This window comes from Canis lupus, chromosome 24 (assembly GCF_003254725.2).
Source record: "Canis lupus dingo isolate Sandy chromosome 24, ASM325472v2, whole genome shotgun sequence".
Lineage (NCBI taxonomy): Eukaryota > Metazoa > Chordata > Mammalia > Carnivora > Canidae > Canis > Canis lupus.
In genome coordinates this window covers 17038784-17052236 of record NC_064266.1, presented here as the reverse complement: position 1 = coordinate 17052236, position 13453 = coordinate 17038784, and the positions used below count along the sequence as shown (strand labels likewise).

Below are 13453 nucleotides of genomic sequence, written 5' to 3'. Positions count from 1 at the left end.
GGACTCCCTGAGGAGCAAGGAGCCTAATGCAGGACTTGATCCCAGGACCCCAGGATCATGACCTGAGCCGAAGGGAGACCATTAGTAGCTTAGCCACCCAGGCACCAGTGGGTTTTGTCTTGATCCATCAGGGTCCCAGAATATTGTCTGATGTCAGTGTTCCCTGCTCACATGTTTTTGCTCAACAGGAGAATATCACAGCCTGGCTGTGATGCGAGTCCTCAGCTGCCAGGGCTTTGGTTACCTTTCTTACACTTTACTGGTGTATTATTCAGAATTCTCCAGAGACACAGAACTAATAGGATACATAAAGAATATAGAAGAGATTTATTATAGGACTTGGCTCATGCAGCTACAGAGGCCACAAAGGCCCTGATCTACTCTCTATAAGCTAGAGAATCAGGTACTCTGATGTCCAAGAACAGGAGAGGATGGATGTCCCAGTTCAAGAACAGAGGAAGAATTTGCCCTTTCTTCTTTTTTTTGCATTTGGGCCCATCCACATTGATGAAGGTGGTCTCTTAGTCTACAGAACTTAAAACTAAATCTCTTCTGGGGGCACCTGGGTGGCTCATTCTGTTAAGGGTCTGACTTGATTTTGGCTCAGGTTGTGATCGTAGGGTCCTGCAGTCAGGCTCCATGCACAGCTTCAGAATCTCTCTCCCTCTGCCCCTCCCCTCGATCCCCTCCTTCCACCAAGAAAGAAAGAAAGAAAGAAAGAAAGAAAGAAAGAAAGAAAGAAAGAAAGAAAGAAAGAAAGAAAGAAAGAAAGAAAAGCGAGAGAGAAAGAAAGAAAAGCGAGAGAGAAAGAAAGAGAGAGAAAGAAAGAAAGAGAGAGAGAGAAAGAAAGAAAGAAAGAAAGAAAGAAAGAAAGAAAGAAAGAAAATAAAAGAAAACAACTAATCTCTTCCAGAAATACCCACACAGTCACACCCAAAAATCTTGTTTTACCAGCTATCACAAGGCATCCCTTAGCTGGGTTAGTTGACAAAATTAACCATCACACTGAACTCTCTTATTAGTTTGTAATTGATTATCTTGGACTTTTCTAGGTAAACATTCACACTGTCCTTAAAAATTATGATAAAATCCTCTTTCTTATTTATACTTCTTAATCTTACTCTTTTATTATATATTGAAATTTTCTAGAGCAATATTGCATTATAATGATAATAAGCTTGGTCTTATCTTGTTCTTCAAGTTAATTGAAATGTCTGGATTATTTTATCTTTAAATATGAGTTGGGCTGTTTGCATGAGGCTTGGGATGATGTTAATATCTAAGAAGGTTATTCTTTAGCATAGTGAATAAACTTCCATCTTGTCTCAAATTATTCAGGACTGACTTTAATTTGACCAAACACTTGTTTGGCATCTATGAAGACACCTATGTTTTTCTCCGGTGATGTGTTAAATTATATTAATGGATTTTCTATTATTAAAATATACTTGCACTTCCAGAATGCCAACACTGGATTAGTTCTGAATGAGTGTCTAGATTAGAAGTACCAGAGGTTTATTCAGAATGCTTGCATCTATTCATATACAAGATTGGTTTCTAACTTTTATGATGTCATCTTGGCTGTGTTTTAACATCAAAGTTGTTATAGTTTCACATGATAAATTGGGAGACTTATAGCATTTTTACATGCCTGGAAACAAGTTATACTAGATAAAAATTATCTACTCCTTTAGAGGAATACTGGACCATAAAACTTTTTGTAATGATGTAAATGTTCTATATCAATGTTGTCCAATATGGCAATCACTAGCCACAAATGGCTGTTGAGCACTTGAAAAGTGGCTAGTGCCACTAAGAAGCTGAGTTTTAAATTTTATTTAGTTTTAATTCACTTAAAGGTAAATGGCTACACATGAGTTGTCACTTCTCATATTGGACAACAGAACTTTAGAGTTTGAACAAAAATAGCCTATGAAACCATATGTACCCAATACCTATCTTTTTTTTTCTTTCTTTCTTCCTTGCTTTCTTTCTTTCTTTGTTTCTTTCAGTAGAGGGGAGCAAAGGGAAAGGGAGAGAGAATGTTAGGCAGGCTCCACACTGCTGCAATGCCTGATGCAGGGCTCCATCTCACAACCCCAAGATCAGGACCTGAGCCTAAACCAAGAATCAGAAGCCTAATTCACTGAGCGACTCAGGCACCTCAATCTTTCTTAATGTATTACTCTGGAAGCTGTTTCCATTTGTCCCATGGTTATAATCCTGACTTTTTTATTCTGTAAAACAGTTCTGGCAATGATAATTTTCAATTGTTTTAGAAAAGTTCCCATCTGAAATGTCAAATTCATCACTTAAGAGTTGAATATCATTTTCCTTACAGTGGTTTTAATCTCATCTGTATCTTCTGTAATACATCCATTCTTGTTATTGTTATATATTTGCATTTTCTCAATTAAACTTGTCAGAGTTTTCCTCTCTCATGGGATCTCAAACTCAGATGCCTGAGTGTTAGCCAAATAAGTGCCCTTTCTCCTACTGGTGGCTAATTCCTCCCCTGTCCCCTGCAACCCAACCCACCCCCCTTCTCAGGAATCTCATGCTATCACACATCCTCTTCTCCATCCCTAACCTTTCTTCTTTTCTACTGAATTCTTCCGCTAACATTTAAACATGTTCTAATCTCTTGGGTTTTCTCTCTTTCCAGCTATCACTTGATCTTGCTTCCATCAACCACTTAGTGGCCGTATTAGTTATCTATTGCCCCATAACAAATTACCCTCAAATTCAGCAGCTTACAACAACCATTTATTATCTATCCAGGAATCTAGAAAGAGCTTAGTTGGATGGGTCTGGTTTAGAGTTTCTCATGAGAATACAGTCCAGATGTTGGCTGGGGCTGTTGTCACTGAAGGTTTGCTGGAGAAGAACAATCCTCACATGGCCATTGGTACAAGGGCCTCAGTTTCTCCCCTCATGGGCCTCTGCATAGGGTTGGTTATGACATGGCAGCTTGACTACTCCAGAGAGAGTGACCTGAGAGAGAGAAAGAACATCCTAGACAGAGTTATAGCATCTTTATAAACTAACCTCGGAAGTGACAATCACTTCTACCATATTCCATTGGGTACACAGATCCACCCTGATACAATGTGAATACCAGCAGGCAGGGATCTTTAGGGCCATCTTGGAGGGTGGACCCATTTTTTTTCTAATTACTCTCTCTTGATGCTATGTTTTTTTCACCCAGATCAAGAAAGCTTTCTTCTATTTTGTGTTCTGATATCTCATTATTGCATCCAACCTTCTTCATGATCACCAAGCATCTGATTCGGGACTTCTTTCCTCCCTCCTCAGTATCCATTACTTTATTTTTTTTGTCATCCTTTTTATCCTACACCTTTTCCTCTACATTCTGGGAAACTTTCTCAAGTTTTCTCCCCACATCACTGACTTGATTTTATGCAGGTTAGATTCTGTTTTACTAATTTTTTGAAGATTTAAATTCTGTAACTAAACTCTTCCTTATTTTTAAATCTCTATTTATGACTGCTCATCACCCACTACCTTACTGTCTTGGCTACATTAACTCCCACAATTCATCTTTTACTTAAAGTCCATACATTAATTATATTGAAAACACACTGCAGGTGCTCTCTAGAACTTGCTCCTCCTCTCTAGAACTCTCTCCTCTGAATCTTGACTCTCCATCTCCTAGCTATAAAGTATTCTTAGCTGCCATATGATTTTTTTGGAGTTTGTTTTATTTTGCTTTACTAATGTTTGAATGAATAAAAGGTAGTCTAATTCTGGTGCTTGGACTCTAGATAAGGAAAATATTTTTCCTCCTATGAGCTCTTAGTATCTTTCTCTCAGTTCTTAAGGTAGAGAGCCAGTTGATATAAACTTGCATTTCCATTTTTACAATCCAGCCACCTGGCAAGAGAGAGAAGGAAAGCAGACCCATGTTCTCTAACCAAGGGAATTTAATCTGTGTCTTCTCAGTGGGGGCAAAACTACTATCCCATAAGCTAACTCTTTGTTTCTATTTTGCATTAAATGTGACTGTGCAGTAAAGAATTTGATCTTGCATGAAATGAGGTCTGGCCTTTGCCTCAGCTTCTTCAAATCTGTGCCATATTTAATAGAAGTATCTTTGTTTAAGGTAGGGACTGGTTGCACTGTATCTTAAAATGGGCCTTGGCACATTCAACAGTCTTAAGGTAGGGGCTGGCCATGACAGAAAAACCAACCACATAATTTAGGGTGAGTGCTTTAGGGCATGTGATATCAGTTCACCTGGAGACTGAATTCAACCACATTGGCAATCAATGCATTAATCCTGCCTATGTGATGAAGTCCCAGTAAAAACTGGACACTGATGCTCTGGTATGCTTCCCTGAGTAACAATGCTCTGTGAGCATGGTCACACATCAACACTGGGTAGGTAACTTGACTTCATGGGAAGAGGACAACAGAAGCTTCCCATTTGGAACCCTCTCAGATCTGCACTGTCTGCTTCCTCTCTTCACTGATTTTTTTAAATATTTTATTTATTTATTCATGAGAGAGAGAGAGGCAGAGACACAGGCAGAGGGAGAAGCAGGCTCCATGCAGGGACCCCGATGTGGGACTCGATCCCGGATCTCCAGGATCAGGTCCTGGGCCGAAGGCGGCGCTAAACCACTAAGCCACCTGGGCTGCCCCTCTTCACTGATTTTAATCTGTGTCCTTTCCCTGTAATAAGCCATAACCATGAGTATAATAGCTTTCAGTGAGTTCCAAAAGTCTTTCTAATTAGTTACCAAGACTGAGGGTGGTCTGGAGGAACCCTCAAACTTACAGTTGGTGTCAGAAACCATAGTGGTCTTGTGGAGAGACTGTCTTCAAACTTTGTAGTTTGGCTAATTCCAGGTAGTGGACTATGCCAGGTTCCAGCTAGGGCTGTACCCTACTCTTTCCTGAGGCCCCTGCTTTATGTTGGCTGAAGTCAACTCTACAAGTGCTGAGCAAAAGTCAGCTCAGGTGTTGAAAGCGTCTCATTTGTCCCTGACATCCTTGCTTATAAGCTTTATCATTTGAGTTAGAGGGTTCCATCTGGGTCTCATCCACGTACCAGAAGTGAGATAGTCTACTCTTGGTCTCTTCAATGTTGCCCTATATGTACCACATGTAGCACATATTCCTTGAATTCTCTGGCATGGGATTCTCTCCTCTTATTGCTGAGATTATCTATCCCCACTGCCAACTTTTCATACTCAATTGGTCACTTTAGACACACAATGGATTGTTGGGTGGTAAGAAAGGAGTCATATAGTGAAAGGAATTATACTGCAGTCTCAACAGGAACCAATTGAATAGATATAAAAAAAACTTAACCTAACTTAAAATGTAATTTTTGTTGGAGATGGAGGCCATTGGAAAGCCATACATTTATTTTTAGCCTTATTTAGTCTTATTTTAGACTGAATTTCCCCATCTATCTATCCTCCCCATTCCTGCCCTCCTCCTTCACTGAAAAATGAAGTGGGCCACATCCAATCACCTTTCTTGCCTTTGTAAGGTTCTAGCTCTAAGTGTGAGCTCACCATAGAGACCAGAGTTACCAACAATAGAAAATACTGTGTCCATGACAACCAGAAAATCCAGAGCAGTGGCTGATTTTAACCATCTGGTTCTATCCTTATTCTTTAAATTTCTCTTTTCCTCAAGGGTTATACTAACTGCTTTATGATAAAGGACAGACACACTACTACACAGACAGGCTGATAGGAAAGTATCCACGCTGTCTACTGGAAGAGGTGAGACAAGTGTCGGTGTGTGATAGATCCCATGTGAACAGTTGAGAGGAAAGGGGACAACTTCCTATTAAAGAAATCAGGAAGGCTTTGAACCTTCCTTCTATCTTCAGGATAAAGAGGGAGTTTTGTTGGAGGAGGTCACGTGGGTAGGCATTACAAGGAGATTATCACCAGAAAGCAAAGGTGCAGAGGGGAGAGAAAGGGAAAGCACAGTCATAGAATGACAATGGGCTCACACTGGATTTGTTTAGGGGAGTGGGGGAGATAAGACCAAAAAATGGCTTAGCAACTTATTATGGAGGCTTTTGAACACTCAACTGAAGAGTCTAGACTAATTTCAAAATCAATTGAGGTACTTTATCTCCTTGAGCTACATGCCTGCTTCCCCTGGATAGCACAAATGGTCTTTTTTGTGCCACATCATCTAACACAGTGCCTTGCCTAGTAATGGTCCTCAAATAGTTGTTGATTCCTATTGAAAGCATTAAATAAATAATGAGAAGGCATTAATGGATTCTGAGCAGAATAATAACTGCATAAGGGAAACCAGAACCTACAACAGATTCTATTGCCTTTCATCATTCTTCACTCCTCTACTTACCAAGCTTGGATTTTTATGATTCACCATTATAATCACTCTCTTGCATATACCGTCAACCCTCTGCTGCTCTCTCACTTGGCAAAACCCCAGCCATGGTTTAATCCAACTCTCATCTGCTGATTAACATTTCAATACTTACATGAGAGAAGGAAGAAGAGTTAGTGGCTGAACACACTGGAGTTGGGGCCTGCGTACTAACTCACCCTGCACCGGGGTTTAGCCTGAGGAGCATATCCACAAAGTTTTGCAGTCTTATAATGAACAATTAATCATCTATTCAAGCAACTTTGAGAGAAAACAAACACCAAGCTCCATCATGTAAAGAGCTCAGAAGTCATCATATCCATCTACACAAGAGAAAGCTAGACAAATAGAATATAATCGACTCTTCTTGGGACCATCCGGAAACTGAGGTCACAAGGCAAACCACTATGTTGAACTTTAGAGGGACAGATGCATCCAGAACTATAGCTCCTGAGATTCATTTACCTAGAATAGAAGTCATTGGAATCAATGAGCTGGAAGGAGCACTTAAATCATTATTTTGATAAGTGCAGGAATCTGAGTGCAGACTTGTATGAGAGTGAGACATTGGTGGATACCAGCAGTCATGGGGAAGGGGAGGAAACACTATGCCTACATGGGCTCTTATTCCAGGAACCCCATCAGGTTCCCACTGGAATAATTGGAGAAACACCCCCTCCTAGTCTGGATGGGAGAAGGGAAGAGTAAACATCTTCAACCCCCACACCCCCAACAACACTTATCTCAAAGAAGGTCCCAGTCCTAGAGGAAAGAATGCTTTGCCAATAAAAAAAACAAAGATGACAGCAGATTTCTCATCAGAAACCATATGAGCAAAAAAGAATGTAGAGTGAAACCATTAAGGTGTTGAAAGAAATTGCCAATCTAGAATTTTATATCCAGAGAAATTACAAAGGTGAAGGAGAAGTAAGTTTCCTCAGACAAACAAAAACTGGGCAATTCATTGCAACAAGAAATATTAAGTTCTTGAGGCAGAAAATAATTTAAGTCAGAAACTTGAATCTACATAAAAAAAATTAAAAACAAAAAAGAGCATCAGAGAAAGAATAAAAATAAGATAAAATATTTTATGTTTTCATTTTTAATTGCCCTAAAAGACAACTGTTTAAAACAATAACAGTAACAATGTATTCTGTGCTTATAAAGAAGTGAAATGGATGATAGTATCATAGGAATGGGAGAATGTTATGAGATGCCTGAACTATAGGGAGCCCTGGAAGGAGAAGCAGAGGTGGTTGTATTCTGGGGAAACAGCCCTTTCAGTTTTATTAGCATTTCTGTAACATGGCTGATCCCAGCAGATGTGTCCTCTGAATCACTTTTCCAGATGGCCCCTGACCCAGGAGGCAGATGGGGCCCCCAGAAAGCTCCTGGGTCCTTGCAAAAGAACATTTGTGTTGGCCTGTCCCTCCATGCTACACTGACAGGTCAGACTCATTATTTGAGCTCACACAGCAGACCCCTAAACATAACACACTACCAGAATTCTGGAGTATCTTTGAAACCCCTCATGTATGTTACATCCTGCAGTTAGGCTGTGTTCCAAGTCTGTTTCTCATTTCCCTTCTAATCAGGTGCGATGTTTTCATCATCTCATTTTCCAGATGGCAGTTGCTCTCCTTTGGGTACTGGCACAGAGGATAAATTTGCAAAGCTCTCCCAGAATAAAGAGAAAAACAACAAAGAGATGAGGGGCACCCGAGTGGCTTAGCCGGTTAAGCATCTGCCTTCTGCTCAGGTCACGATCCCAGGGTCCTGGGATCGAGCCCCACATCAGGCTCTCTGCCCCTCCCCCTACTCGTGCTCTCTCTCTCTCTGAAATAAATAAATAAAATCTTTAAAAAACAACAACAAAGAGATTTAAAAGGGAGAAAAGATGACATATAAAAATACAGTGACCTGAGATCAAAACCTAAGACTAGAAAATATTCCGCAGTGAGAAGTGAGAACAATTAGACTGGGACTAGTGATCAGAGGCATAGTTGAGGGAAACTGTCCTGAGATGGAATAAAATAAATCTGAATATTCTGATTAAAAGAACTAGTCTATTATTGCAGGAACCATCAGTGAGCTCCATACCTAGGACACCCTGGCAGAATTATATTTACCTTATAAAAAAACAACTAACTTTTCATTATGGAAAGTATAAAGAATATTCAAATATATCCTTGGAAAATGCAGATTAGCAAAGGGAAGAGAGTAAAAATCATCTATTGTACCACTACCCAGAGAAAAACTTTCTGGTACATTTCTTCACAGTTCTAATTAATGTGCATATCATTTTTTACTTAGTTGTGATTTATATGTTATACACGGATTTGTATTTTCTATTCTTTTAAGACACTTTTTTAAATTAACAAATTAATACATATTAATGACAAAGATTGAAAACTGGGGGGGAAATATGTAGAAGGAAAAAGTAACCCAGACTCTACCCAGATTTAACCACAATTAATGTTGGGATGCCTGTCCTTGCAGCCTTGCAGCCTTTTTATCTATACCTTCTTACATAGTTATATTTACACTGTGAGCTGGAAGTGTAATCTAATTCTTAAACACAGTTAACATAAAGCATTTCAGAGATTCCAGATGGTAAATGAGACGAAGGGCTTACTGATGGGATAAAAGATTTGCCACAAGATGATTTAGTCATCTTTCCTAATCAAAAAACCCCCAAATACTCAGATCATTCGGGGTGAGTTTGAAAAAGGCAAAAGCCCTTTGGGAAAAATGTAGTGACTCATATTCATCTGTGAGGCTTAAATAGTTTGGCCACTACAAGCAACTCTGGATTATAAAAGCACACTATTGTTTTGAGTTCCATAGAATAACAGAGCTTGGGTACATTTTCTGGTTCTGGGAAGCCACAGAAGTAAAAAGAAAGAAGAAGAAGAAGAGGAAGAAGAGGAAGAAGAAGAAGAAGAAGAAGAAGAAGAAGAAGAAGAAGAAGAAGAAGAAGAAGAAGAAGAAGAAGAAGAAGAAGAAAGAGGAGGAGGAGGAGGAGGAGGAGGAGGAGATTTAGAAGAAGAAGAATCAGGAAGGACTAGGCTTTATGACTAAAACAGACCCCACATCATCCAACAAGAATTCAGACTGGAGTCCAGGCTGAAGAAGTTCTTGTGTCCTGCAACATCCTTGGCAGGGGGTGAGGTACAGAATGGAGACATGCTCCAGGGCAAAGTCATAACCTTCAACACTCCCACTGTGAAAATGAGAGCAATGGAGAGATTACCTATGCACTCAGCTCAACAACATCATAAAGTGAATTGAAATGACAGGTGACTAAATATTTAAAAAGTAACTCATTGATACAATGAAAAATCTGTGAACTGATAGATCCACCCAAGAAATGGTTTCCCAACTCTGAATCATCTTTATTTCCATCAGTGAACAAACATGCTGATGAATTAATCTTCCCTAGACCCCACATCTATCCCCTTCCCCAGCTACTGCCCCCTCCTCTGCTCTCCTCTACAAGGAAACGCCTCGGAAGACATTCACCCTGCATCTCTAGCTCATCCCCTCCTCTCTAATGAGCCTGCTCCCATAGTTTGGTCCTTACCTGTCTTCCCAACAGCTGTTATCAGGGTTTATCCAGGTATCCTCGGTCAAGGCCATGTTGTCAAAGCAAACAGCCATTTCTCAGACCTCATTCACTCTACTTCTCAGTGGCATTTGGCACAGCTGACCCCTTCCTGTTTCCTGAAACACTATTTTCCCTTGGCTTTGAGAGATCTCCCTTTGGTTTTTCCTTCTCCTCATCTCCTTGAACCCAATCTTCTCCAAGACTCAATTCCCAGACACTCACTCCTTTGGTGGCCTCATCCAGTCTTATATCTATAAATATCATCTATCTACATGCTGACAACTTCTGCATTTACATATCCAGACTGGATCTCTCTTTTGAACTCCAGATGTGGACCTCCACCTGCTCACTGGACATCTCTGTCTGCTTGTCTAATGAGCATTTTTTTTAAGATTATTTATTTTAGAGAGAGAGGGAGAAAGCATGAGTGTGAGGGGAGTAGCAGAGGGAGAGAGAGAGACTCACAAGCAGACTCCGCTCTGGGCACAGAGCCCAACTTGGGGCTCGATCTCAAAACCCTGAGATCATGACGAGTCAAAATCACAAGTCAGATGTTTAACTGACTGAACCACTCAAGTGCCTCTCCAATGGGCATTTCAAGTGTAACACGTCCAAACCTGAACTCCCAAATCATCACCCTGATGGCCCCCAAGCCTGCTTCTCCCTCAGTGTCTCCATATTAGAAAATGGCAGCAATGTTCTTCCCCAAGTGTCAGGACAAAACTCCTGCGGTCATCCTTGACTCACTTTTTTCTTTAACACTAAATCTACTGCCTCTGTGACTCCTATTGGTTCTACTTTAAAGTTATACCCACAATTCTACAACTTCTGTCTTCCTCTACCACCTTCACCTCAGTTTTGGTTGCCATCTTTTCTCACCTTACCCCTCCAGCCTGTTCACCACACAGCAGTCATAAAACACAAGTCATATCATGTGTCTCCTCTGCTCAAAATCCTCAATAGTTTCCTGTCTCCTTCAGAGTGAAAGCCAAAATCCTTATAGTAGTTCTGCATGCTCTGGTTCCTGTAACCCTTCCCAACCCTCTCCCTTACCCTTTATCTTTGACCTCATCTTTGACTCCACCTTGACTCAGTGGTATCTATGTTATTCTTCAGAAATATAAGGCAGGCTGCTACCTCAGGGTCTTTGTACTTGCTGTTCTCTCTGCTGGAATACTCTTCTTTCACGTCCTTCAAATTAATTTCTCCCATGAATGCCTCCCAATCAACACCTATAAAGTAGCACCCCTCTGTGGTTCCTTTCCCCCTCTCTCCCCATCTCCTAACACTCCCTGTGGATCCTGCACTTCAGCCATATAGACATCTTGCTTCCCCTCCAGCCTAGAACCTTCCTGTTCAGGGCTCTTCCTCTTTCCTAGGCCCTGTGCAATCTTCCCCTAGATTACCACATGGCCCATCTCTCTCACATTTTTCAGGTCACCACTCAAATGTCATCCTAGAGAGAAGAATTTCCCCACCGTTTTAATTCTAGACTGCAATCCCCAAAGGATAGGAACTTTATCTGTTTTGTTCACTGTTGTATCCTTAGAATTAAGAATAGTGATCAATAAATATTGTTGAATTCGTATGATCTAATGAATACAGAAAAAATAGAATATATTTCTACTCATCAGATATACTTTAAAAAACATATGTCTCTTAGAACAAGATTTTAGTAAATAGATATTTAGTCAGCTTAGGCCACTGTAACAAAATACTATAAACTGAGTGGCTTAACAGAAATTCATTTTTTCACAGTTCTGGAAGCTGGAAGTCAGAGATCAGGGTGCCATTATGGCTGGGTTCTAGTGAGAGCTCTCTTTGTGGGTTGCAGATGGCTGCTTTCTTGCTGTATGGTCACATGGCCTTTTCTTGGTGGCTGCTCTTGAAGAGAGAGATCTTCTCTTCTCTTCTCTTCTCTTCTCTTCTCTTCTCTTCTCTTATCTCTTCTTAAAGGGCTGAGCTACCATGAGGTCCCACTCTCAAGACAGCATCTAAACTATCTCCCAAAGGCCCTGCCTCTACCATCACATTGGAGGTTAAGGCTTCAACATATATGAATTTGGCGGACATGAACATTCCATCCATAGCAGAAATGTTTTTAAAAGACTGAATTTATCATTTGATGAAATGATCCTTCAGTAAATGAACTGGCTTTCAGTAAATTCGCTGTTCCCTGTTCTTGGGGGTGGGAAACACAAAGGCAAATCTTAGGCTCTCCCACTCAAGTAAAATCATGAAAAGAAATAAATATATGAAATCAGAAATTTTTTAAAGGGATATAATGATGGCAATTGAAAAAATAGAAAAAAACTTCCAGAAAGATGGCTGTCAGAATGTACACCTATATCCTCTCTGAAATTCAAGAAAATTCACAAAGAGAATAAAAAATGGAGAAGAAAACTCCATCTAAGGAGAAACCAAGGCATAGTCATAACCCCACCCCAAAGGTCTCTCCAATGTATGCAGAGTGTTTTGCAGAGTGTGTTTGCAGAGTGAAGACCTGTAGGCCCCTCTCTCCAGTCTGCCCAATGCGTGAGCACATTCCAGAGGGGGAGAAAAGGCAGACAGTATATTCATCTGAGAGATGACCACTACATGTTCCTATAAGGCTTTTCATGGGAGAGAAGGTCACTGACATGGGGGCTCATTTAGAGAGAGTAGCTAGTGGACAGGTGGCTTTCCTGCTTGCTTCTTTTTTTCTAACATGTTATTGCATACACCATTGATAAGGAACCAGTGGGAATTGTGCTAGCCCCAGTGGCCAACTTTCTCCCTCTCCTTATCAGTGTTACTTTTGGTGCAACTTTCTGGGGGCTCTGGCCCCAAAATGATTAAGGTCCTATTTTCAGAGATTTGAAGGAGTAAGATATGACCAAGAATACCACACCCAGCTACAGATTCTGTTTGCAAGTAAAAGCAGCAGAATGGCATCCTTAATTACAGAAGAATTAAAGGTGCTATCACCCCAAAAACTTCCCAGAAAACTTAAAGATATAATAATGATGAACCAAATAACTCACCAAAGGAAAAAGTCTGGAGTTATACATAAAAGTCTCTTAAAATCTCTTCTGTGGGACACCTGGGTGTCTCAGTGGTTGAGCATCTGCCTTTGGCTCAGGTCGTGATCCCAGGGACCTGGGATCAAGCCCCTCATCGGACTCCCCGTGGGAATCTGCTTCTCCCTCTGCCTACGTCTCTGCCTCTCTCTCTCTCTCTCTCTCTCTCTCTGTGTCTCTCATGAATAAATGAAATCTTTAAAAAATATCTCTTCTGTGTTTCTCCTCTGGAAACAATTTAACTGCTACAATTCCCCAAAATGTCAAAATAAGTAATCAATAATAATAGTTCAGTGCCAAAGTTAAGTTCAATAATATGGCAGCAAGGAAAGTCATATTGGGGTGCCTAGGTGGTTCAGTCGGTTGAGTGTCCAACTCTTGATTTAGGCTCAGGTCATGATCT

At 40.5% G+C, this 13453-nt stretch overlaps 2 long non-coding RNA genes across 4 annotated transcripts in view; one reads left to right on the top strand and one right to left on the bottom strand.

The window, feature by feature from the left end:
• Window positions 1-2744: 2744 nt before the first annotated feature.
• LOC112673370 (uncharacterized) lies at window positions 2745-5820 on the bottom strand. The gene is made up of 2 exons (XR_003144758.3): window positions 4802-5820; window positions 2745-2994 (listed from the first exon to the last, which is right to left on the bottom strand). It is a non-coding gene; the product is annotated as an uncharacterized LOC112673370 (long non-coding RNA).
• Window positions 5571-13453, top strand: part of LOC112673644 (uncharacterized) — a 27646-nt gene continuing 19763 nt past the window's right edge. For all 3 annotated transcript variants that reach the window (XR_007405574.1, XR_003144958.3, XR_004809215.2), the window contains exon 1: window positions 5571-5759. This is a non-coding gene — a long non-coding RNA (uncharacterized LOC112673644). The remainder of the gene's footprint in view (window positions 5760-13453) is intronic.